Here is a 24,980-nt window from a genome sequence, read left to right as displayed (position 1 = left end):
GTCTTGTTCTCCTGACCTCGTGATCTGCCCACCTCGGCCTCCCAAAGTGCTGAGATTACAGGCATGAGCCACCGCACCCGGCCATATTTTTTAAATGTATTAAAATCTGGAAGGAAATCTGGAAGTAATAATGATTTATAGTGGTGGGAAGATGGGTAATTTTTTTAATCTGTCCATATCTTTCTAACTTTTTCTAATAAGGATGCATCGATTTTTACTTATATTTAACTAGAGGTGTGCCCATTGTTCTCTAACAAGGAAATAAATTCATTTTGCAGGAGAACATGAGAAACAGTTTGGCTTCTCATTCTGGACCCTGCTCAAGTACTCGCTGAAGCACTGTCCTGCAGGTCAGTGTCCAGCTGTGCCAGAGGGACTCATGCTGGGCAGAAAGGTTCATGCCCACCTACCAAATGGCCTGCATTCTGCCTGCAGCATTTCAGATGGTGTGGGGAGACTAGGGTGTGGATAGAAGAGGCCAGAAAGGATCCATCTGATTTGAATCCTCGGAGTCAGGGGCAATCTCAGGTCCTGAGGTCTCTTGGGCTTGAGCCTCTCCGCCTCTCCAGGATGTTTGCCCAATTTGCCTTTCCTGCCAGGGAATAGCCTTCTGGGCTTTAAAGGATCCCCATCCTTTAAGGAAATCCTTGAAGCTTGTACCTCCTGGAGCCTGACAGTTCATACCACAGTTCACAGTTCCTTGGGGATCTGTATGGCCCGGGCTTCAGCACAGGTGAATCAATTCATCACCAACTGATGAATTAGGCCGGCCCCAGGTGATCCCCTGTAAAGAACTGGGTGATAGAATCCTGATGGGGCCTTCTAGCTCCTAGGCCTTCTGATCTGTAAATTTTCAGGGTAAACATATTGGGTTGAACCACTGAACTGACAATATCTGGCCATTTTTGACCTATAAAAATGTAATGTCATATGATTCAACCTAATAGCAGCATAGATAAATAGACACAATCACCCACTGTGATCCTGAAAGTTTCTCAAAGGAGATGGTTTTCTGGAGGACATATTGGAAGCAATTCCAGTGGGAATCAGCTGGAGCTGAGGATAAACAGACAAGAGAGGTAGACATAGTTCTGGTTTGAAAATCAGTGTTGAAATTAAAATTTTAAATTAACTTTTCTCAAATGCATCTTGTGACACCCCACTATAAAGCCAGCAAATACCAATGAGAAATTATCCACTCTCTTTCTCTATCAAGGGTCAGGAGCAGCAGAAATACAGTGACTTCTGCTTTACTTTTGTCTTAGCCCACGGAAATCTGCCCACCTGCCAACAGAGCAACTGTGCCTTTCCCAGTCCTGAGAACTTTTAAGAATAAGGATTTGAGTCTGTTACCAACCAGAGAAGTAATAACCTTGATGGAGGATGGGATTATTGTAAATGTTAGGTAAATAGCATGCGAATGCCACACTGCCCCTAACCTTAGCAAACAGATTAGACAAAATAAAAAACTACTATGTTAAAAAATAAAAAATGAAGCTTTGGTGTCCTTGTGAACCTCAGCCAGTCATGGTTCCAGGTAAAGTCCAGCGTGACCTTGAGCATCAGAGGAAGCTGTACCTGAAATCTGGATGGCAGGAGGTGGCCGTCCTCCTCCAAACCCACAGCAGAGGCAGGGAAGGCCTGGCCCATGAATGTTGCCCTGAGCTGGCAGGGCTGTGTGGGAGTGATCTTCATTTGAAGCTAGGGTACAGGGAAAGTGGCTTTGTCTGAGAAAAAAAATCTCAACAGTAATAGCCACTTAGTATATGGAATGTGACAAGTACGATCCCATTTTTGTACAGAAATGATCAAATATACCTATGTGTACACGTGTGTGAATGGGTGTGTGCGTGTGTGTGCACATGTATACACACGATTGTAAGAGCTTTAGAAAAGGCAGGAAGCATACACTCAGCTAACACAGCACTGGAAAGAGGGAAGGCTGTGAAAGAGGGACAGCTTCATTTAGTGAAGCTAAGGAGGAAAGGTTATGGTTTAAAAAAGAAAATGAAAGGAACAGAATTTGTGGTACAAACTTCCATGTAAATGTATTAGAAAGCACCAGATTTTCAGTCCATTTAGATGTGAGCATGTCCATGATGAACTGAGAAATAAAAAAGCAAGTTTCTGTATAATGTGTATAAGCTGGTTGTGTTGGGGCAAAACCCAAACAAATGGTAGCCCTCTGCGTGGTGTTTGCCAGCACGGACACATGTAAGTGACACCCGTGGGGAAGGATCCACCAGGCTGCTCAGAGAAGCAGTGAGGGGCAGGAGAAGCTGGAACCAATTTCTTAGAGTCTATTTTTCGGTGGTAATTATACTAACCTCAACCTCCTCCAACAAGTGGGCACTTCAAGAATTATACCTCACAGGAAAACAGATTTCTGGCTCTAAATTGATAATGTTACTTCAAAATACAGGTGTGAAGAAAATTTCACTTAGTATTTCCACAACCATGTTGTCAAAGAATAAAAACGTTCAGGGTGCTGGGTGTAGTGGCTCACGCCTGTAATCCCAGCACTTTGGGAGGCCAAGGTGGGTGGATTACCTGAGGTCAGGAGTTCAAGACTAGCCTGGCTAACATGGCAAAACTCCATCTCTACTAAAATACAAAAATTAGCTGGGTGTGATGGCGTGCACCTGTAGTCCCAGCTACTCGGGTGGCTGAGGCAAGAGAATCACTTGAACCTGGGAGGCAGAGGTTGCTGTAAGCCGAGATCGCACCACTGCACTCCAGCCTGTGTGACAGAGCAAACAAACAAACAAACAAACAAAAAACAGAGGAGTAATATGCATCAGCTTTCTTCTCTTCCTCCCTTTCCTCCCAGAAAAGGGAGGAAGAGAGAATGTGAAGGGGGTTATACAACAACTATATCTGTAATGTGCTATTTTATTAATAGTTACAACATAAAATCACATTTGAAGAAATACAGCAAAAATGTTAGTATTTGTAAAATCTAAGTGGTAGGTACATCCATGAATACCATTTAATGGTGTTTTTCCCTTATAGTCAAAATATTTCATAATGAAAATTTTAGTTTAGAAAATCTACATTTTATTAATTTAAAGCACAATGAAACTAGTATCTGACTGTCGCAAACTCAAGTAGGTTTGTTAATTTCAGGACTTTGTGCTTTAAATATTATGGAATAATACAAAGTAAAATCAAAAGTGGTTGTTTGCCAAAAATGCAAATGCATGCTTGCATTTGATAATACTTTCACAGTGATTATGCTATCTTCTCCCTCTGCTGTATGCTGGTATGTAAAAGAGAGCTGAAATATATTTTCAACAATGAAGAAGGAAGTAAAATATTAAAGGTGACCCTTGGAGATCAGTTTTCATATTACATTTTGTGAAATTCAATAGATGCCTCTGTTTCTCTTAGATAAGGAATATTAATAGGAACATTTCAAGCCTCCACAAATGAATCTTTCCTGAACAGACCTAGAGCATATATGCACAGTCTTTGTAAAACCATTCTGAACATATTGGTATGAAATCCTCCCCTGTCTACAAAATAGCATGCTTTTCCTTCCTATTCCCCCTTTTCCCTTCTATTTCCTCACTGGCATTCTAATGCAAAGAAGCTTTTGCCGGCTTCTCACACTGTCAGACAGAACAGCAGAGGAGCAGGGCAGTTTGAAGCTGCCGTAGGTACCGCATCTCTCAGTGGCCCTGTGTGTTGGAGGTTGGAAGGAATAAGTTAAAGAACAGCTCAAAGGAATCATCAGTAGCCCCCAAATATCCCCAGAATAGCCCACCCTTTAGAGAGTGGGTGCCTGGGAGTCCTGTGCCCACCAGTCATATGGCTTCTGCATATCCAGATGTCCCACCCCAATCAGGCTTTCGGCAGGAGTGAAAGAGCTTGGTCCTTCAGGCCTGACGCTCTTCATCAGGTGAGAGGCTGGCTACTTGAAACAGGTGGGAAGGGCAGACATAGGGGGCAGCACAGCATCATGATTGGCAGCACAGAGGCAGAGAGAGACCAACCTGGGTTCCATTGCAATCTTCAATATCAGTTGATACTCTTAGAATGAAAGTTCACCTTTCTAAAGCCACTTCTGTCGTGACGCAGCAGAGGTACTACTCTCTCACTGGCCTGGTGTGAAGGTTAAATGGCATGATGCCCAGAAAGGGCTCTGAACAGAACTCAGAACCAGGTGGGCTCTGGCAAGGTGGCAGCTGTCAACCACGAGCTTTCAGTCTGGAGTGGCTTCAGCGTTCTCCACTACATTCTGCTGAAGCTCCCTCTTGAAGAAATCCTGGTTCTTAAGCCACGCCTGGTTCCCCTCAGGATATCAACTGACCTTGAGCTCTTACTAGACTTCAGATGTCATTCGCGTGAAGTTTGGCTTTCTCACTGGCTCCAGGGTTCTAATTCCCAACACCATTCTGAGCCCACACTTATCGTGAATCCCATAAACATTGTACTAAAGGGGCCTCCTTCCTGACACTGTTGAACTGTACATACCTTCATCCCCAGGGTTTTACCAACATGATCAGACTACTAATTAAAGAAGCAAAAGTGGCCGGGCGCAGTGGCTCACACCTGTAATCCTAGTACTTTGGGAGGCTGAGGCAGGTGGATCATGAGGTCAGGAAATCAAGACCATCCTGGCCAACATGGTGAAACTCCATCTCTACTAAAAATACAAAAATTAGGGAGGCCGAGGCGGGTGGATCACAAGGTCAAGAGATTGAGACCATCCTGGTCAACACAGTGAAACCCCGTCTCTACTAAAAATACAAAAAATTAGCTGGGCACGGTGGCACGTGCCTGTAATCCCAGCTACTCGGGAGGCTCAGGCAGGAGAATCGCCTGAACCCAGGAGGCGGAGGTTGTGGTGAGCCGAGATCGCGCCATTGCACTCCAGCCTGGGTAACAAGAGCGAAACTCCGTCTCAAAAAAAAAAAAAAAAAAACAAAAATTAGGCAGGCACAGTGGTGCGCACCTGTGGTTCCATCAGCTTGGAAGGCTGCGGGAGAAGAATCTCTTGAACCTGGAAGACGGAAGTTGCAGTGAGCCGAGATAGTTCCACTGCACCCCAGCCTGGGGACACAGCGAAACTCCATCTCCTAAATTAATTAATTAATTAATTAAATAAGAAGCAAAAGTCCCCAAAATATTGTGAGGATATTCTACCTTCTCCATCTCAGTGAGTTCAGGACATTTTTATTCTCCCACCCAGATGGTCACTTGTTCTATTCATGAGGATTTCTCTGGCAAAGAATTTAATAATCTTTCCTGTTTTCCACTCATTTATACTTTCGGCAACATCTTACCTGACTTTTGGGTGCCAACCTACACAATCTACATAAGAAAATATATCACAGTACTTTGAGTATTCTGTCAATTCAAAATTTATGACCCTAAACCACTTCAAGTATGAAATACTTTGATTACTACCTTAAGAAAATGGCTAGGTACACTAGGTAAGATGATCAATGCAACATTCAAATACACAGGAAATTTCCACTCCCTGATGTGTCTGTGCTTCATTGATTAGCGTTTACTGTAAATGCTTTCACTAAAGCATTATAGAAAGCCTTCAGGTAATCAAATAAATATGTATCTCAGTTAAGCATGATGTCATCTTCCACACCATCTCAAGTGAGGCAGAGTTTGTAAATAGAGAGGTCAATAGAAAAAAGGGGTGGAGAGAAGGGAAGGAGGGAGAAAAATGGGATTAATGGAAGAGGGAGGAAGATAAGAAAAAGTTCAGGGTGAGGGTAAACTAGAATTAAATAAATTTCATGTCTGATACACTCAATTCCTTCCTAAGAGATCATTCTGAAGACCCAGTCATGTTTCTAAAGCCTTTGAAAACAGAAGAATCTTCTCAAATCCCCTGAAGAACAAGGATGGGAACCCCAGGAAACCAACACACACATGACTGAGAGCTTAGAAAACCCCACACCAGGTGCTGGAGGAGCAAAGATAAACAGTTGCTTCCGTGGGGCACCCCTGCACCCCCAGGCTGTTCTGAAATGTTCTGGCTAGCTTCCTTGCACAAGCCCAGCTCTGGTGCCTGAAACTCTTCCATCCACACAAGGAGAATAATTTGCTAATCACATTGAAGTCACTTGATGAAGTCTAACTCATGCACAGGCTCAGCAATCTACTTTTAAACCTCGTAAACATGCGTTTTCATCTCTGCAGGTCACCATGAACTGCTACCAAGAGCACTTGTCTACCTATAAATACATAACATAATAACAAGTAGCAACTGTTTCACTTGAGAGGTTTAAATCTTGACAAAGTGACATTTTTTAAAAGCTGAAAACAGTACTCATAAAAATATAGAATAAATATATGTCAAGATTTACTCAACTCAATAACGAAGAAACCAGCAAGATGATAAGGCTGAGCCAAAGAGAGCTGATGGAGGTGTTTCTAGCCTTTGAAAATTTTAGTATAAAATTGCTAGATTACCTGCAGAGCTGGTTAATGTCCTAAAATCTGTAACATGTAGGGTTCTTTTTTCCACTAGACAGATACTGCCAAAAATCTATACATTAACACACAACTTCCCAGTGTCTAGACTCCAATGAAGGGTAAAAAAACAAAAATTAAACATAAGGAAGTTCTCCTGAATAATAATCCTTGGTCAGGTTTATTTATTCAATAAAACGTTCCAATATGACATTGAAAGGATATACTGCTCTACTTTTTTGCCTTATTTCCAATGTTTAAATAATTTTTCTTAACCCATTGGCTATAATTCTACACATTTCAAAGAAAGGAGAATACAGCTATGATTCGAGCCACTTTCAGTTACAAATACAGATATTTTTCCATTGCTTTTCCTCTTTTCACTTAGAAGGTCATCCTTAAATCAGATTTCTAAATTTCTTAGAGTAAAACAAATATTTGAATTATTCAGGGAAAAAGTTTTTTTAACCTACCACTTAAATGTTCAAATTGAGTCACTTTAGATGTCTTGAAAAAAAAGGGTATTGTTAACACCTGTGAGCATTCTAAGGCAGGGAAGAAGCACACTGAGAAACTAAGACATTTCAAAACCTCACGCTTTTGCTCTTTTTTTTTTTTTTTTTTTTTTACTTTTTCACTTTTCTTCCCACGTCAGATGGGTCATGTGCCGACATCATCACAGATTTGAGGGAGGCACATGTCACACATGAGTGTGAGAACCCAATCATCACGCTTAGAAACCAACAGGAACAGCTTTTGCTTTTGACTTAGCATTTTGGTTTATGAGCACAGTAAAAGTCCACGATTCTCATCTGAAATATTAGAAATTCTAGAAATTCTATATTTAATCATTATCTTTCATTGACTCTAAGATACACATTTCTTCCCCCGCCCCCACCTTTTTTTTTTTTTTTTTTTTGAGACAGAGTCTTGCTTTTGTCACCCAGGCTGGAGTGCAGTGGCACAATCTTGCTCACTGTAACTTTCGCCTCCCAAGTTCAAGCAGTTCTCTTGCCTCAGCCTCTGGAGTAGCTGGGATTACAGGTGCATGCCACCACATCTGACTAATTTTTTTTATTTTTTAGTAGAAACAGGATTTTATCATGTTGGCCAGGTTGGTCTCAAACTCCTGACCTCAGGTGATCTGCCCACCTCAGCCTCCAAAGCACTGGGATTACAGGTGTGAGCCACCACACCCAGCCCAGATGCACAGTTCAAAGCACTGGGATTACAGGTGTGAGCCACCACACCCAGCCCAGATGCACAGTCCAAAGCACTGGGATTACAGGTGTGAGCCACCACAGCCCAGATGCATAGTCCAAAGCACTGAGATTACAGGTGTGAGCCACCACACCTAGCCCAGATGCACAGTCCAAAGCACTGGGATTACAGGTGTGAGCCACCCAGCCGAGATGCACAGTTATTTCCATCTATTACCAATCCTAAACTTGGGGAGAATTTCACAGTAAATGGCATCTTTCAATTGCAGTCAGATGGGCAGCAGTTGCAAAGCAATTTTCATGTGTGAATATTCAAAAATTCAGCATTGAATTGAATTTGCAGAATGGGTCTCAGCCTCTGTAATGAAAACCCTGAGATATATCAGAACAGTTCCTCCTATGTATCAAATGGTTGTTGGAAATGCTGGGCTCTGTTCCTCTACATTCCCAGCCCAGCAACATCAGAAAAGTGTGTTAATATGACAAAATTGCAGTGGAAAACAGCTTAAGAACTCAGCACCAGTGAATTTTCTTTCTCCCCTCCCCTCCCCTCCTCTCCTCTCTCCTTCCCTTCCCTTCCCCTCCCCTCCTCTCCCCTTCCCTTCTTTCTTTCTTTCTCTTTCATTCTTTCATTCTTTCTTTCTGTTTCTCTCTCTCTTCTTTCTTTTTCTTTCCTTCCTTCCTTTCTTTTCTCTCTCTCTTTTTGTCTCCCTCCCTCCCTCCTTCCCTCCTTCCTTCCTTCCTCCTTCCTTCCCTTTTTTTGAGACAGAGTCTCGCTCTGTGACCAAGGTTGGAGTACAGTGGCACTGTCTCAGCTCACTGCCTCTGCCTTCCAGGTTCCAGTGATTCCTGTGCCTCAGCCTCCCAAAAAGTTGGGATTACAGGTGTGTGCCACCTCACTGGGCTAATTTTTGTATATTTAGTAGTCACAGGGCTTTGCCACGTTGGACAGGCTAGTCTCAAACTCCTGGCCTCAAGTGATCTACCCGCCTCGGTCTCCCAAAGTTCTGGGATTACAGGTGTGAGCCACGACGCCTGGCAGAATTTTCATTAAAAAAACAAAACAAAACTATTTTTTCCAGAAACTTTGTAGAAGGTGTTAAAGCAAAATAAACAAAAATACAAATTATTTTAAAACTATTGACTGGGCATGGTGGCTGACGTCTATAATCCCAGCACTTTGGGAGGCTGAGGTGGGAGGATCACGAGGTCAAGAGATTGAGACCATCCTGGCAAACAGGGTGAAACCCCATTTCTACCAAAAATACAAAAATTAGCCAGGATTGATGGCACACGCCTGTAGTCGTAGCTGCTTGGGAGGCCGAGGCAGGAGAATAGCTTGAACCCGGGAGGTGGAGGTTGCAGTGAGCCGAGATCACACCACTGCACTCCAGCCTGATGACAGAGTGAGACTCTGTCTCAAATAAAACAAAACAAAACAAAACAATTTCACCAATATTCTTTATAGCACAAAGGACAAACTGTGTGGCAAAATATAGACACTAAAGAGTTGAGGTGAAAGTGATTCAGAAGAAAACTTTCTTGTGTAGAAGTTTCAGGAGTAAAACTTACCTGATGTGTTTTTCTTGTATTTTTTATATGTTCATAAGATTGTTAAATGATAAATATCTATATATCATTAAGTTCAGAAGAGTTCTTTCAATAAACATATTTTTAAAATATATTAGATACACTCAATTCTTTCCTAAGAGATCATCTAAATAATGAAAGGAGCTGGGAAATAGTTTAACCAGCTAAGGTTTCTTTTTCTCAGCTGTACATAAAATGTGTATCTAACAATCAGGAGCATCATGGGCAATAAAATATGGGCATAAAAATATAGATACAGCAGCAATAAGATTTAAATAGGTGATTTCTAGGTAAACTTCTTATTAGCTAAAAATAATCCATTAGTTTATTTTTTGTGACCAGGACTTACTTTCTCTTCTAATACATTTTAGACTGATGGGAAGCAATAAAGAATATCTATCTTAGAGAACTGGTTATATCCCATCAACTTCTAGACACAATCAGATCCAATCCAAAGACTAAAAATCAACACAATTCACCATGTTGGGTTTTTGAATTTTGTACTATTATCTGTTCAATATATAAGTAAAGTTAATAAAAATATTTTTAAAATAAAAACTTATCATTTGGAAGAACATATCTTGACATTTAAAAGAGACAAGCTGGGCAATAATAAAACCTAGGAGTCGTCAGAGCTTCCAATGACTATCCTATAAGAAAACATTCAAAGACAGAGCTGAGTTTCTATGACTTAAAGTGAGTACACTCTCTAGAGGAAAAGAAAAAGCAATTCCATATGGAGAGTTTTAATTTTAGATGGCTTCTCTTGTCAGTTTCATTTCTGTTCCTCCCCTTCTTTGAAATTCACTGTTCTCAGAAATTCTGTAAAGGGTTGAGGGTAGAGAGAGAATTGTCTGTGCTTACATTTAAAAAAAAAAAAAGTCATCTCAAACTGAAGTCCTCTTCCGAGGCACTTAAGATATTTCAAGAAAAGGAATTTACTCTCAATATTTCTCTAAACATAAGAAAGTCTAAGTGAGACATTTCAAGGCATCTCTCATTTCATTTCCTCCCTCATTCCTGTCCAAAAGGCCAAAACACCAAAACCAGCTTATTATATTATTCTTGCTATTCTTTCACAGACTTCATCAGCTGAATGCAGAAAAGGTAAGATTTGATGCAATAATTTGTAAATAGAGGAGTTAAGCTGTTATCAGAAGGTACTAGCAGCCTAGAATAGGATATTAGAGTCTATAACTAGTAGTCAAAGGGCTTGTCTTAGGTGAATATATTGCCAACCACACCAGAAACAGAACTCAAGCCAACTACCTGATTACCAAGTAGTGCATTTATGTTATGCTGAGAAGGAAAACTGCCATCTTCATTACAACATTGAAGCTAAAAAAAATTGGTTCCGCGTATGCATGTGAGTATTGCATGCTTGATACAGCAAACAGAGGTTTCCATTGACTATTTTCGTTGAGTCCAAATTTCCCATCACTGGCAGACGGCTCTTACTCATCTCAGCAAGCTCCTAGCAGACTGACTCTCTACTATGCAAGGAGTAGAAGGGAGCAGGGAACTCGGATCCAGAAACAATGAGAAAATTGAGTTGAAATGGTTATGTAAGAACCTTCTGTTACAGTAAACAACTTTTACAAGACCTGACTTTTCTCTTCAATGAAATATGAAATAGCATTTCCTGTATCTTAACTTCATCTGCCTAATAAAATGTTTATAAAATGATTCCATCATCTGCAACCATACAGAATTTAAGGCAAACTCATTTAACTCTAGAGATGCACTCTTTGAAATTGGATTTAGAGACTATGTGATATCCCAGTATTCTCTGTCCTGACCAGTATGGGCCAGAACTTGGGATGACTGCAGGCCACTTCTTCTTATTCATGCTACACCAACTTCCGGCCCTGAGTTACCATGTGAGGGTCCAACAGAAAAGACCATTGAGGGAGTACAAGCCAAGTCACAGAGATCACCATCGATGGAAGGAAGTGATGGAGTGGATGGCCAAAAACTCCTATTAATTTGCCTTTGAATGTTATTTCAAATCTGCCTTGGATTATACACTGGACCAATTATAAAGGAATTTATTTAAAATTAAGGAGTGAAGCTACATTGCAAAAGCATAGATAGCCCCTAGCCCATGCTGCGGTTTTTGAGTGAATAACTAAATAAGTGAGCCTGAAGGGGGTTCCGCACAGCCCAAGTTTTCCTTCTCTCTGACCTTCTCCTCCAGCCTCATGGCAGCATCTTGTGCAGGTGTAACTCAAAACATAAATCCAAAGTGAAATCCTTCTTGATCAAAGCTTGTTAAACTCAAAACTTACGTAGAGAAAAGAAATATTTTTCATTTTAAAAGGCCTCTCTTTCCCCTCCAGGCTCCACTGAGAACCACCACCCCAAACCTGAAAGCCCAAAACAGACAGTGCCTGCTCGGTCAGTTTTAGTGAGGTTAGACAAAGACAAACCACATGGTAGTGGCTCCCCCAAGCCCCAGCAATTCCAGGAATTACTACTGAATCCATGGCCACATCAGCCCATCTTCTGGTGAAGCTAACGTCATCTGGCTTGTGTCCTGAATAATACCTTAGTAATTATCAGAAGATCACTGATACTCAGCCCTGCTCTCTGTGCCCTCAATCTGTCTAAACCACCTCATCAAATTCCTTAACGTAGTAAATGAAACCATGATTGAGGGGTTTAAATCCTTAGTCTTGTACCCCTCCCCATTCTACGCCAGCTTATTTTATACATTTCAAGCAAATGAGAGTATCCATTCTAAGCTTAATACCCTCCCCATCGCCTTTTTCCTATAAAGGTGCCCAGCAGTCAACTCACGTTTTTGTTAATCACTGCACAACACCGAAGTCATGAAAAGACAGAATTCACTGCAACACTTATTCAAGGAGGCCAACCTACTTCACTATGAATCTCTGTTCACTGTGTTTGGGGTTTAGAGAACTCTATTTAGGAGTCTAGTTTAATCACCAAAAATGGAGCCCCCTAAGATTCAGCTGAAAAATATATTAAAATGTTTTCTGATGATTTCTAAACAGCCGACACAGGCACTATGGCTCAAGAGGAAAGGGTCAGTTTGCCCCTGGGCTCCTGGACATTTTAGCGTAAAGCTTCAGAACTCATCAGCCATCTGTATCGAGTGGCTATCTGAAGATGAATGTCAGAGCTTTTATAATCCAGCATCCAGCAATTGAGCTTAAATGTCACTCCTGACTAGATATCCAGGCATGCCCCGTGCCCACTAGGCCCCATGGGTACAACAAACTCCAGGCACGAGTACATGATGTTATTCATTGAACGGCACTCACTTTATGATCTGTGGCTGGCACACGGTTAATTACATGGCAAGGAGAGGTCAATATCAGGCTAAAATAGAACCCAGCTGTCCCACAATATAATCATGTCCACCTGAGACACTGAGCCATCACCCTTAAATCATTTGTAAGCACTAGCTCCCATAGCCTCTCTTCCATCAAGAAGCCACAAATGCAGTCCCTGAATCCTGCAGTTTTTCAGCATAAAGTGACATTTTCTTAGCACACTCTAAATTTAAAACCTATTTTCCTCAATAAAAGAGGAAAGGGGTTAAGAATGGCAAAAAAAAAAAAAAAAAAAAAAAAAATCAACAAGGAAGTGGGATCTAAGATGAAGTGAAGGGAGCAGACAGAAAGGTGATATAGAAAAAAAGGAGTGGGAGGGAAACGAGAAAGGAAGGAAAAGAAAAGAGAAACAGCATTTGAAACACTGCGAAGAGACAAAGACCAGGGAATAATAAGAAGACAAAGAGAAAGAGTGAAAGAAAAATAGGCTGGGTAGTTGGTGAGATGAGCATATTCATAGTGTTTGTTCCTTCCCAATTTTGAATACGGGCTTCAGAGCAAGCTGTTCACTACTTTCAACACCTTGTGCAATGCAATTTAGTCACTACCAAATCTCTTTACATTTGTCTGCAAACTTTCAACGTCCAATTGGAACGGCATGACAATAGTAACGCATCACAGAAGGTATTGTCAGGCCACAGTCAGTCCTCCCCTTAGAACTGTGGAAACCACATAGTAGTTGAGACTGGCGGCCCGCCATGGAGTTATACCCAGGGTCACCTTCCAATAGGTTTCTTAACCCTCTGGGGACACTTCACTTTCATTCTTCCCCATGCCCAACTCAAAACCCAACAGGTCAAGCACAGTGGCTCACTCCTGTAATCCTAGCACTCTGGGAGGTGGGCGGATTGCGTGAGCTCAGGAGACCAGCCTGGGAAACATGGTGAAATCTCATCTTTACTAAAAATACAAAACATTAGCAGGGTGTGGTGATGCATGCCTGTAATCTCAGCTACTTGGGAGGCTGAGGCACCCAAATCACTTGAACCCGGGAGGTGGAGGTTGCAGTGAGCCAATATATCAAACCACTGCACTCCAGCCTGAGAGACAGAGTGAGACTCTGCCTCAAAGAAAGAAAGAAAGAAAAAAAAACCAACAAATGACTCATGATTGATTTAGAATGGACAATCTCTGTTCTCAGTGTAGAACAGTTACTTTTAGTTCCAAGTTGGACTACAATGCTTGAAAATGATTTTCACAGCAGCATAAGATTCAGATTAGACATAAGAAAGAACCTTCAAGTGATGTTTGGAATGACATACAGGAGATCATGGCTGGTTCTACAACAGTCTTTGGATATAGCTGAGAATATATTGTCATTTACTGGAGTTAATAATTTCAGTATAGACTACAGTGGGCTAGACAAATTAAATTCAGAATGGCCTTTAACATCTCAACAATTTCCCAAGCTCCCCAAAGACTCATCCACTGTTATACTCTCACTGTTCACTGTCATTTCCTAGAAGAGCTTCCTCAGAATCTTAATACTTTCACAGAAAAGAACTGCTTTCTTATCATCACCTCCTCCCTATGCATTGACAAAGCACTTTGTTATAAATGACAGTATGCTAAAAACAGTCACAAATAAAACAAAACAAAACAAAAAGCAACATGCAGCCTAAGAACCATGAAAACCTTCAAATACTTTGGTCTATCCCAGTGAGATAACTGAAAAGGAAAGAGAAAACTGTAAGAATAAAAATATACAATGCAATACTGTTTAGAGAAATACTGGAACATTGAATGTCCGGTAATTAAAAATATCAAAATATATACAATGCATCAACTCAATGGAATAAACAGCCATAAAAGTAATCGTGGCTTAACAATACGAAAAAGTGCTTGTGAGATAATGCTTCAAGTAAAACACAGAATAATCTCTTCTCTCCTATTACAATTATTTGACCATTTACAAAATGACCAAAAACTGGAAGGAATCAAAAGGCAAAAATATCAGATGCACTGTAATGGAAACACAGAACTTATTTTCTTTTATTTCTGTATTACTTTCATGCTGATGTTGGTCCAGTAGACAAAAGTTAGAAGAAAAAGTAAAGAAAAGGAAAACACAGTTATAACTTTTAGAAGAATATCCAATCCATGTCAGACGACACTGACATAGATCAATATAGAAGTCACAGTTCAACGAAAAAGTATGGATATGGTGTAGCATTTAAAAATGCTTAGGACGGACTGTAGATGTGTCTTCCAGTGGGAACAGTGACCTATGCAGAAATGGACGTTGTATGTTACAAACTTGGTAAAAGGTGGGAGGAAGAGTTCCCAGTGGAACTAAAATTAAGAGCTTCAAGGAATCGAAAGAGACCGCCTTTCCATTAGACACTCTCAGAATCGGACCTCTAAACACAGCGTGTTCTAGCAGAAGATTGTCAAATACAGCAAATCTGATATTTTATTTTCTCTGCCCTGTCACAAAAACGTTCTGTACATAGTAGCTTATAAAACTCATGATATTCCACTCTGTGTCAATGGTTGCCAAACACATTCACACATAAAGCAAAAAATACTAGCAATTAAAAACATCATAAGCACAAAGTACAAAGAAGTAGCATGGGAACAGTGCTTCTTTCAGTGGTTCTCAAACTTCAGAGCTAATTAAATTTCTTTGTTTTCCCCATTTGGAGGATAGGTAATTAGTGATATTCAAGTTGCAGCACAATCACTTAAAATGTATTCTGAGAATAATTTGAATTAAATCTTAGGAAATAAACAAAAGTGACCTTCCTTCTGAAGAATTGACTTTATTTTTAAAACTATTTGTATTTGTTTTCCTTTGTTATGTGTTGGATTTCATTCCTGTCACTCTGTATTTAAAAGGAAACTACTTAAAGCTGTCTAACTTAGTGTCTAACTAACGAGAGAAAGCTAGAGAGTGACTGCTCCAGCTGCTAGGTGGTCATGGATTGATTTTTTAAGATTTGTGGATTACTCTGGCCCTTCTTTTCCTTGACTCATTGTCTGCTATGTGGTATATACTGGAACCTAGAGAGCTCATAAGTGAAAGGAAATTATATAAAATCTATATATATGTACTCCTGTATTTGAAGGGGAGGTTTAAATTATGGATTGAAATCACCTTTCTAAAATATTCACAAATCAATGACCCTCCCCAAAACTCAAGACAGCCAATGCATGATTCAGGGGGGAGTTAAGCACTGGGGTACTCCCTGTGATCGTTAATTTTACATGTCAACTTGCCCAAGCCAAGGAACACCCAGATAGCTGGTGAAGCATTACCTTGGTGTGTCTGTGAGTGTGTTCCTGGGACAGATTAGTAGTATATTAGTCTGTTTTCACGCTGCTGATAAAGACATACCCAAGACTGGATAATTTATAAAGAAAAAGAGGTTTAATGGACTCACAGTTCCACATGGCTGAGGAGGCCTCACAATCATGACGGAAGGTGAAAGGCATGTCATACATGGCAACAGGCAAGGAGAGAATGAGAACTAAGTAAGAAGGGAAACCTCTTATAAAACCATGAGGTCTCATGAGACTTATTCACTATCACGAGAACAGTATGGGGGAAACCATCCCACGATTCAATTATCTCCCACCAGGTTGTGGAGCACATGGTGAATTATGGGAGATTCCCATAATTCCTAGCTACTCAGGAGTTTGAGACAGAAGAATCACTTGAAACCAGAAGGCAGAGGTTGCAGTGAGCTGAGATCGCATCACTGCACTCCAGCCTAGGCAACAAGAGTGAAACACCATTTAGAAAAGAAAAAAAAAGGGAAAAAATAAAATAAATAAAGGCAATAGATAATTTTTTCTTAGAGGGAACAGACAGGGGAGGTGAATTTTGTTCATGTGGCTTAAAAGTAATCCAAATTTAATCTGAATATGTTTACTTAGAGCTCTTTCAACTTTAAAAACAAAACGCAAAATATTTTAGGAAAAGCTGAATTACCAAATACATATGAATGGGGAAAGGAGAAACAAAGAGTTGGGAAAAGCTGGCTACAGGGATGACAGAAAACAGTAGAAAGACAGAATCACTGCCTTGGATCTGCTGCTAAAATTAGCTGTAAAATGATAATATAAGAACACAAAAGAAATCAGCAACATATCAAAATTGAGATTGTCAATTTATTCTCAAGGTAGCAAGATGCTTTTGCTTGGCAGAGGGAAGTTACATGGCGAGGTAAAGGAAAGGCTTCATCCTTCCAGGCAAGGTGTGCGGGAGCGCAGTAGGCAGCCTGGGGAATTTTTCACCATGCTATAGAAGACTAACTTTCTTATCTCAACAATTTACATCGTAAACTGTCATTTTTCTTACTCAGCATTTGACAAGTGAATGAACACAGAAAATTCCATTTGGCCACACAATATTGAAGAATGATTTTAACGCAAAGGGCTGCACAATGTGCTTCTGCATCCCCATCTCCTGGTCTTGAAGCCATAAACCTCCCATTCAATGACTCCCGAAACTAAAGGAATAGGGGCAGATTTTCCATGGCCTTCAGGAAACTGACCCTTATATCACTACAGCCCATAGAACTGGGACAGCTTTACAATGTAAGGCTAAAAAATGCCATCTCCACGCAATCACTCCTAAATTTAGCATGTGGAAATCAGGACCCATTTTTCCTTAGAAGGGAGATGATATATAAGAACTTGAATCTAATCACGAAAAGCATTCGACAAATCCAAATTGAGAGACAATGCACAAAACCATGGTTTGTACTCTCCCAGAAATGTCAAGGTCAAAGAACACACAGAAAGGCAGAAGTGCCATTCCAGATCAAAGGAGAGCACAAAGAATGACAACTAATTCCACACAGGAGGGAGGACTGGATCTCGGTCCAGGAAAGAAAATGTATAAAGAAAATGTGATGAATTTTGAGTAATGACTGTGGATTAGGCAATAGGATTGTATTAATGTTAAATTTTCAGGTTTTTATCATTGTACTACAGGGCCATATTTGGAAATACATACCTATTAAAGTATTTAGTGTTAAAGGGGTATGATGTCTCCACCACGCTCTGAAGCATTGAGGGGGGCGGAAATGTGTGTATACACATACACAGCGCCACACACACACACACACACACACAGAAACAGAGAAAGCGAACATCAGGGAGAAAATGAGGCAAAATGTCAACAGTGAATATATCTGGCTGAAGGTTATGGAGGAGTTCCTTGTACTATTCTTGTAATTTTTTCCTAGTTTAAAATCATATCAAAATAGAAACTAAAGAAAAATGATGATTTTTGGAACTAGATAGAGGGTGATTGTGCAATATTGTAAATGTACTAAACGAAGTAATTTAAAAATGTTTAACTTTATTTGTTAGGTGAATTACACCTCAGTAAGAATAAAAATAATAAAGAGAGTCCCAAGAGACTCTCCATAATTCCAGGGGCCACAGTTGCCTTAGCTCAAAATGAGAACAAGTGACAGGCATAAACTGTTAGATGGCAAGCCATCAGCATGCCCAGTGGCCACAAGACAGTCTCCCGAAAACAAGGGTCAACTTCTTGTTCTGAGAACCATCTCTGAACCTACTCCAAGCCTCTATCCATCCCAGATCCAGGCTAAGTCACTTAGAAGGGGGATGTCCACCTCACCCCTGCGGGTGGGTGTTCACCACACCTGCCCTCCCTGTGAGCTACTCTTCACATTTTAATTAAATCATCTGGCATTACCTGAGGCAGCTCTGTCTGGTGTTTTCTGATTGGATTGCTTTTGAGTCTCACTGTATGAGCCAGGACTTTTGAAAGAAATGCAATCTTAGTTACAGAAACAAGGTGTCAATTCATATAAAATTTAACTGAAAGATATATATAAAGACCATTATACCCAGGACATAATACCACGTTCCACACATAAATTCTCAATAAATATTTGTCGAAAAAAGAAAGCAGAAATGTATTGCAGCCCTCATATCACAGATGAGTATGTGATGCTCAGAGAGGTTAAGTAATTTGCCCAAGGTCACACAGCTAGTAAGTGCCTAAATTGAGGTTTGATTGCAGGTCAGCTGACTCTAAAGTCAGTACTTTGAACAGTGGCCTGGGAGGCCCTGGTTAGTGCTACCCACAAACCATGGCCTCCGGTTACTACCATCTTTCTTGAGAAAATATGGTGTAACTTACAGTTGAAACAGACATTGCTGAGCACTGCATCCTCAGCAAAGGAAATAGTTATTTTCTCAGTAGAGAAAAGAACACAAAATACACATAAAACATCTGCTTATGAAGTACCAAATATTTCAAATGTGTATGCCAACATAGAAGATGTATTTCCTCACTCTGTCCCCCTCTCAAATAAGAAAAAAAAAAATTAAAACACATTTGCATCCATTTGGCCGAAACTTGGATGATCAGGCTTGGAAGGTAAGAGGTGACCAGCTAAGGGATGGGGTTTGGTGGGAGCTTCCCACAGCCCCAAGGCTCTTAAGTCCAAAGCCATGGGAAGGTGCTGCCCCCTGGTGACGACGTGAGGTAATCAGCTCAGCACAGTGAAGACTAGAGCTTCACACCGTCTCAGAGTTTGACAACATTGGCAGACTTTTATACACTGGCAGATACGGTAGGGCAGGTTCTAAGCAATCACTATAACAATCACAATCCCACCCCATTCACTTGCACTTAAATGCACTCTTGAGGCAGAGAGAGAAAATGACAGCGGAACAGCTCTCAGCACATTTAAGGTGGGAAAAGGCTAAGAATGACAACGTAGGAAGGTAAATAGACGGTGAGTGCTCTTGTGCTCTCTCTCTCTCTCCCTCTTTCTCTCTCTTTTCTTTCTCTTTCTCTCTCCCTCCCCCTCCTCTCTCTTCCTCTCTCTCTCTTTCTCTCTTTCTCTCTCACAGCACTTTTTCATTTGCATTCCTGAGTTCTCTTAACCTTTTACTTAGCAGTATGGTTTAGAGTAAATAAATTTTAAAAGCCCAGAGGCTTAGGAATGACATAATAATTGCTGAATTTTGGTGTCCCTTCTTACCCTCTCTGTGACTCTGAGCAGGTTCCCTAACCTCCGTATAGTATTTTTGAGATATAAAACAAGGGAAAGAACATCTATTTCACCAGTTAGCTGTGAGAAGAATATGTCAAACGCGGTGGAGGGCCCTCACACGTGGTAAGTAAACAATGTCTAGCTCCTCTTTCCTCCTAGGCTGGCACTCCATAAGGATGGCTCATATCTTTGCTATGACAAATAAAGGCATTAGGCCTTTAAAAAAAGAGCTACGCTTGCTCTTTCTTTTATTTTCCTGCAGAAACCCTATAAAAATGTCAAAAAAGGACTCACACACTGAAGCTAGGTTTAAAATGCAAAGACCGACCTGCAAGTAGTCAAAGTGACTGGTGTGTTAACACACTATTATGGATCAATTTTCAACGGAAACAGTTTAGGAGAAGACATCCTAAAAACTGCCCAGAAGGCCTGATGAAGAAAGGGAAGCTGCTGAAGAGGAAGATGATCTGGCGAAGAAGGAGGTGGAAGGGGGAGAAAGAACAGGTCTATCAAGAGTGAGCCACACGTTCATTTCCACAGCAACTAGATACATCAAACAAAAATAAAACCCACTGTAAAGAAAAATAGTAAACATTCTGCCAGTGTTCTTCATAAATAGTATTGTTTCAATAATTAATGTCATTTTTTTAATATACTGCCCCTAAAGCATTTACAATAAGGACGTGACATTGAGGAGGAAGAGGCAGGTAGAGAACGGAAGGGACCCAGAGCCCAAAGCTTTATTTGTCCATGCACTAAACATGCATTCAACTCTTATCAGGCAAAGAGACAAGAAAGGCCTAGAAGCTGACCTCCTGTTACTCAGGACCCAGCAAAGGAGAGAGAGAAATAGGACGATAAATTGGAATTTTCTCTGTAAAGTACAACAATGCAGATGTGCTCACATCCGTACAGAAGTGGCAGGAAAGAGGGAAGGGTAATAGTCTATGCCCCCAACGCCCTCAACTTTCTCATTTCACACAGTACATTCCAGACTTATTTTCTTTTTCTCAAGGCCAAAGAGAATAAGGTTTAGAAGATGTAAAGGTGGACAGAATTATCCTATCTGCTTCCATTTCATTGGTAAAAGTGTAATAAAATAAAGGCAAAATATCTTATCTTTATCCTTCTATTATAATAATAGCTTACATTTATAAAAGATCTATTAAATATTATTAGGTACAACTTCAGAAATTATGTTTTGTTTCTAGAATTTCCATTTGGTTGCTTCCTACTGTTTCCATTTCTCTACTGAGACCTCTAATTTCTCTGCTAAGATTCTCATTCATTGAAAACATGGTTTGTTTTTATCATTGGGGTAGTTATTATAGTCATTTTCAACCTTTTGTCTGTTAGTTTCAACATCTGGTTCATCTGGGAGCCGAAGCTGATTGCTTTTCTTTTATCCTCATTCTCCATGATCTGGGAATTTGGGGTTCTTTTCCAGATATTATGAATGTTAGGTGGTGAAAATTCTGGATTCTGTTTTTTCTCCAATTAGTGTTGCTTCTTTTGTTTTACAGATAGTTTTTTCTTGTCTGTGCACAAACTCCAAACTGTTTATGGGGTTACAACTCTGGTCTTAGTAAGATCTTCTGTCCATAGCTAGGCTGCTTTGAGTAGGTTCCATGCATGTGTGGTTCAGAGTCAGAGATGTGGGGAGACATGGTTTTGGGGTGCCCTTTCTGGCTACCTTTGTGGTCTGGCTCCAGGCACTAGTGCAACAACTGCAGATAACCTAAAGAAATCAATGGGCATCTCGTGTTCATGAGTTAGAAGGCTTTATATTGTTAAGATGGGATAGCAATACTCCTTCCAAATTGATCTACAGACTCGATACAATCCCCATCAGTAACTCAGCTGACTTCTGTGTAGAAATTAACAATATGGGCTCTTATGAATTGCTCTGCACGGTCAAGGCAAAAAAATTAATATGTTGCCTGGGAAGCCATACTTTCCAGAGGATAAAATTATTGCAAGTCAAGGCTTAAAAGATCCATCTAAATCAACCTGCTTTGGTGGAAAACTTTTAATATGTTTAAGAAGTCCATCACAGTATGGTGGTTCCCACCTATAATCCTAGCACTTCGGAAGGCTGAGGTGGGCAGATCGCTTAACCCTGTGAGTTTGAGAATAGCCAGGGTAATATAGCAAAACCCCATCTCTATCCCCTCAAAAAGACAAAGTTAGCCCAAGTGTGGTGGCATGCTACTCAGGAGGCTGAGGTGGGAGGATCACTTGACCCCAGGAGGGCGAGGCTAAAGTAAGCCATGATTATGCCACTGCATGCCAGCCTGGGCAAAAGAATGAGACCCTGTCTCAAAAGAAAAAAAAAGTCCATCACAAATTACTTCATCCTTTTTCCTCTTGTTCTACATATTTGACTAATCTTCATATCTATTAAATAGGAAGTCAAAATTTATAACAATTCTCTCTATTATAACTAGATGGACAAATTAGAGTACAGGCTAATGTGAAACATTTTGCATTTCCATTCCCATCATGTCATTAAAAACTGTCTTAAACAGCAGAGTTACTTTGAATCAAATATGATAGCCTAAAGGCAAAGAATCTACAGATTATGTTAAGTTTGTGGTCAATCTTTATTCGTAGCAGAGCAGCAGCTAGCTAGAGTTTTAAAATAGAAACCATTTCTATCCTTTTAAAAGATACTACAATAGAATTTGATAGTGAGCCCAGAATACTTAATAGGGAGGTCTAACTAGTATCATTTATGGAGATGAAAGCTTTAATATTACTCATTCTTCCCATTTACTACTTGTTAAAGTAACACTGTACTTTAATTTTCATGAAGTAAATGAACAGTCCTGAAAAAATAATAAGTATGTGATATCTGAGTTTCAAGTAAAGGTCCATTTTTTGGGCAGGGGGTTGTAGTGGGCATGCTAAAGGACCACATAACCCTGAACATGCCTGATTGTGCCAAGGTGGTTACGTGGCTCAAGCCAGACAAGATTTTCCATCCAGAAAATTTGAAGTACACTTCTTAGGGATCATTTCTATAGGTCTATTTATAATAGCACACAAAAAGATGAAATAGGAATAAATGTGCTGGGCACAGTGGCTCACGCCTGTCATCCCAGCACTCTGGGAGGCGGAGGTGGGTGGATAACAAGGTCAGTTGATTGAGACCAGCCTGACCAACATGATGAAACCTCGTCTCTACTAAAATACAAAAAATTAGCCAGGCATTATGGTGCACACATGTAGACCCAGCTACTAGGGATGCTGAGGCAGGGGAATCGCTTAAACCAAGAGGTGACTATTGCAGCAAGCCAAGATTGTGCCACTGCACTTTAGTCTGGTGACAGAGCAAGACTCTGCCAAAAAAAAAAAAAGTAATAAATGTAAAAGATAAAGTACAAAATTTATACTCTGAAAACTGCTACACAACACTGTAGAAATAAATTAAAGATGACCTAAAGAAATCAATGGGCATCCCATGTTCATGAATTAGAAGGCTTTACATTGTTAAGATGGGATGGCAATAGTTCTCCCAAATTGATTTACAGATTGAATACAATCCCTATCAGTAACTCAGCTGACTTCTGCGTGGAAAATAACTAGAAGATCCTAAAATTCATGTGGAAATTCAAGAGACCTTCCATAGCCAAAATAATCTTGAAAAATAACAAATTTGGAGAACACACACTTTCTGATTTCAAAACTTACTACAAAGTTTCCATAATCAAGATAGTGTGGACTTGACATAAGAATAAACATATACCAATGGAATCCAGAAATAAGCTTTCACATTTATAGTCAATTGATTTTTGACAAGGGTGCCAAGGAAATTCAATGAAGAGAGAATAGTTTTTAGCAAATGATACTGGGAAAACTAGATATCCACATGCAAAAATGAAGTTGGACTCATTCCTTATGCCATATACAGCTAACTCAAAATGCATCACAGAACTAAATGTAAGGGCAAAAATTATAAAACTACCAGAAGAAACTGTAGCTATACATCTTTATGACCTTGAATTGAACAATGATTTCTTAGTTATGACACCAAAAGCACAAGCAATAAAATAAAAAATAAACTAGATATATATCAAAATAAAAATCATTAAAAAACTTTAATGCTTCAAAAGACACTCTCAAGAAGTAAGAAGACAATCCACAGAATGTGAGAAAGTTTTTGCAAGTCATATCTGATAAGGACTTGTATCTAGAACACACAGAATACCACAACTCAATAATTAACAGCCCAATTGACAAGCAAGCAAAGAATCTGAACAGACATTTCCTCAAAGAAGTTACAAAAATGACCAATGAGCACAAGAAAAGTTGCTCAAATGTTATTGGCCATCTGGTAAATGTAAATCAAGCCACAATGAGATAACACTTTCCTCCCATCAGGATGGCTATCAGCGAAAAGTCAGATAGCAACAAGTGTTGATGAGGACCTGAAAAAGTTGCAATCTTCATAAGCTACTGGTGAGCATATAAACTGGTGCAAGCACTTTGGAAAAGTCTAGCATTCCCTCAAATGGTTAAACATAGAGTCAGCATACGATACAATCATTGTGCGTTTAAGTATAGAACCAAAAGAAATGCAAGCATACACCCACACAAAAGCTTGTACACAAGTGTTCATAGCAGCTTTAGTCACAATAACTAAAACTAGAAACAACTCAAATGCTCATCAACTGATAAACAGATAAATAAAATGTGGGATATGTGTCTGTAGGAGAGAATAAAAACTGACAATAAGAAGAAACAAAGAACTAATGCATGATACAACATAGATGAACCTCAAAGACATCATACTAAGTGAAAGAAGCCAGTAACAAAAGACTACATATTGTATGATTTCATTTATATGAAACATCCAGAATAGACAAATCTATAGAGATAGCAGACTAATGGTTGCCTGGGCTGGAGAGAATGAGCAGATTGGGGTGACAGCTAAGGGGTCTTATTGGGATAATAAAAATGCTCTAAAATTGACTTTGGCGATGCTGTACAACTCTGTAAATACACTAAAAGCACTGAACTGTACATTTTAAATGCGTAAATTATATGGTCTATAAATTAAACATCAAAAAACTTAAAATATGAGTTGTGTTCTCAGTTTTACACATTTTATAAAAGTGATTAAATAAAATTTCCCAATTCAACTCCATTCCTCTAATAACATTTTATGCTTTTAATGCACTGCATTTAATAACTTTGTTTACTATAGATATTACTATAACCAGCTTTTTATTATCAGTCATCTACTCCAAATGAATTCTGATAGTTAAAAAAAAAAATGACAGTGCAGGTAAACTTTATTACTGTATATATAAGGCCGTAGGTGCACTGAAATGCAATAATTTGGCCATTTCAATGAAAGAATGCCTTAGCTAATTTTTGTGTAG

General features: G+C 39.8%; 1 protein-coding gene and 1 non-coding gene across 6 annotated transcripts in view; both read right to left on the bottom strand.

The window, feature by feature from the left end:
• The window catches only part of ELMO1 (engulfment and cell motility 1), a 571,068-nt gene that overhangs the window by 289,235 nt on the left and 256,853 nt on the right, over nt 1-24,980 (bottom strand). The gene's annotated exons all lie outside the window — the stretch shown is intronic.
• LOC135276538 (small nucleolar RNA U13) lies at nt 7,088-7,188 on the bottom strand. The gene has a single exon (XR_010344105.1). It is a non-coding gene; the product is annotated as a small nucleolar RNA U13 (small nucleolar RNA).

Source organism: Aotus nancymaae, unplaced genomic scaffold (assembly GCF_030222135.1).
Source record: "Aotus nancymaae isolate 86718 unplaced genomic scaffold, 86718_ANA_hifiasm-v0.15.2.pri h1tg000025l, whole genome shotgun sequence".
Lineage (NCBI taxonomy): Eukaryota > Metazoa > Chordata > Mammalia > Primates > Aotidae > Aotus > Aotus nancymaae.
The sequence above is the reverse complement of the archived record's forward strand: the minus strand, read 5'-3'. Positions and strand labels throughout refer to the sequence as shown.